This window comes from Callospermophilus lateralis, unplaced genomic scaffold (assembly GCF_048772815.1).
Source record: "Callospermophilus lateralis isolate mCalLat2 unplaced genomic scaffold, mCalLat2.hap1 Scaffold_199, whole genome shotgun sequence".
NCBI classification, from domain to species: Eukaryota; Metazoa; Chordata; class Mammalia; order Rodentia; family Sciuridae; genus Callospermophilus; species Callospermophilus lateralis.
This window is the reverse complement of record NW_027512988.1, coordinates 1079659-1082189: the sequence shown is the minus strand read 5'-3', so window position 1 is coordinate 1082189 and position 2531 is coordinate 1079659. Positions and strand designations below refer to the sequence as shown.

The window sequence follows — 2531 nt, the reverse complement described above, 5'->3', positions numbered from 1 at the left end:
CTTAAAAAGAATAGCTAAACCAATACTGAGTGGAAAACAAAACAAATACAACAACAAAGCTTGAGGCATCACAATACTTGACTTCAAAATATACTATAAAGCTATACTAATCAAATAGCATGGTATTGGTATAAAAAAAATCAACACATAAACCAATGAAACAGAATAGAAAACCTACAAATTAATCCACATACATATAGCAAATTGATTTTTTAGATTTTTTTCCTTTTTCTTTAATCAGAATAAAAGTAAGTTTTAGTTTCTAAAACTTCATGAATATGCATGTCTTCCTTGCACAGGGACCATACTAATCTACAACGTGTCATTCCAACTTTAGCATAGGTGCTGATGAAGTGAGCACCAGTCAAATAATTTTTGACAAAGGCATAAAAAACATATATTGGAACAAAGACAGTCTCTTTAATAAATGGTGCTGTTAAAACTGACTAGACCTATACGGAAGAATGAAACTAGTTTTCTTTCTCTCATCATGCACAAAATCAACTCAAAATGGATCAAAGACCTAAATGTGAAACCTGAACCTATGAAATGACTACAAGAAAACATAGGAGAAACATTGGAGACATCAGTGTAGGCAAAGATTTTGGGGATAGGACTCCAAAGGCATAGCAGCAACAAAAATAAACAAATGGTATTAAAGCAAACCAAGAAACTACTGCTAACTAAAGAAAACAGAGATAAAACACAGAGATAAACCTACAGAATGGAGTAAAATACTTGCAAGCTATTCATCTGACAAAAGATTAATATCAAGACTATATATGGAAGTAAAATAACTGAACACCAAAAATAAAATAATACAATTTAATAATAGGCTAAAGTTTCCTCAAAAGAAAACATACAAATGCCAACAAGTATATGAAAAAATGCTCAAAATCACTAATATCAACATCACTAATTATCAGACAAATGCAAATCTAAACCACAACGAGATACCATCTCATTCAAGTTAGAATGAATATTATCAAACAGAAAAACCAGAAAATACTGGCAAAGACGGTCATTCTTACACACTGCTGATGTGAATGTGGTTAGTACACTCATTTATGGGAAAAAGTATGGAGATTCCTCAAGAAACTGGGAATTTATCTACCATATTATCCAGCAATTCTACTACTAGTTGTATGTCCAAAGAAAAGGAAATCAGTTTATTAAAGAGATAACTGCATTCTCAGGTTATTGCAATACTATTCATATTAGCCAAGATAGAGAATCAACCTAGACATCCATCTGCAAATGAATGGGTAAGAAAAATGTGATGTATATGCACCATGAAATATTATTCAACCATCAATATACAATTCTGTCCTTTTCAGCAAATGCAAATGGATGGAACTGGAAGCAGAAAGACAAACACTACATGTTCTCATTCATGTGCAAAAACTAAGAAGCCAATCTCAACAAAGAATAGAGTGGTGCAGTGATCACTAGAGACTGGGCAAGGCAGAGGAGAGCAGGACTGAAAGAAGAGAGATAAATAGCAACAAAATATCATACTGTACCCTATAAAGATGTATATTTATTATGTCTCAATTTTAAAAATATAAATAACACTACCAGACTTATTTCAAAAAAAAATACTATGCCTGAGAAATGTAAAAGAGCCTATTTATCAATATTATGTAAAGATGATGAGTCAAATGCATGTGGCAAAAGTGTTAAGACATTGGACCATAAGCAGTGCAAGAAAGTGACCTCTGATAAGAAGAATTATGCTGTCTGCCTGGGGGCAAGTTCCTGACCTCAGTGCTGTGAGCTTGATTTCAAGCAAACACATGGTTATCCATCTCAGCTAAGGAGGAAAAGATGAAGTAGCAGAAATCTGTAGGCTAAGACTTCAAAGGAGGAAGTCACATGGAAAGGAGATCCTAAAAGTTTGTGGGGGTTCCTCATAGATCTTTGGGCAAGGACTGCACTATGTATGGTCAGAATGATTTTGTACAAGGCTTACTAGAGACAGTTGGTACATTCAATGTGGAAAATAGATATTAATGTTTAAGCACTACTTGTTAAAGTGCTGTTAACACCTTAGATATTTTCCAGAAAATGAATGTCTACTTCTTAGAAGTAAGGACCATATCCTATTCCAGACCGACCCAAGAAAGCCGAAAACAAAATCTGCAGGAAGACAGAATTCAAAAATTCAGTCTCATTACATCAGAGGGGTTTGGAAAACATCTTGGTTTCTCTAAACACCTATCCTAACAAAAAATGCTTCTAAGCCTAAGGTGAAACAGTGTCAAGTTGATCCAGCAGTTATTGAACTGTAAATAGCTTAAAAGAAAACCAACATTCTTCAGAATCTCTACAATGTATTTATCCAAAATGACTGGTGTACAATCAAATCTATAGAGAAGCAAGAAAATGTGACTCATATTCAGTAAAAAAAGCTATTAAAAGAACCCATCCTCAAAATGGTCCATATGTCACATTTAGCAAAGACTGTAAGAAGCTACTATAAACATGTTCAAAGAGCTAAGAAAAATATATTCCAAAAGGTAAAGGAGAGC

At 33.6% G+C, this 2531-nt stretch overlaps 1 non-coding gene across 1 annotated transcript; it reads right to left on the bottom strand.

Moving 5' to 3' along the window:
- Positions 1-254: 254 nt before the first annotated feature.
- Positions 255-361, bottom strand: LOC143390206 (U6 spliceosomal RNA). The gene has a single exon (XR_013090221.1). It is a non-coding gene; the product is annotated as a U6 spliceosomal RNA (small nuclear RNA).
- Between the last annotated feature and the right edge of the window lie 2170 nt (positions 362-2531).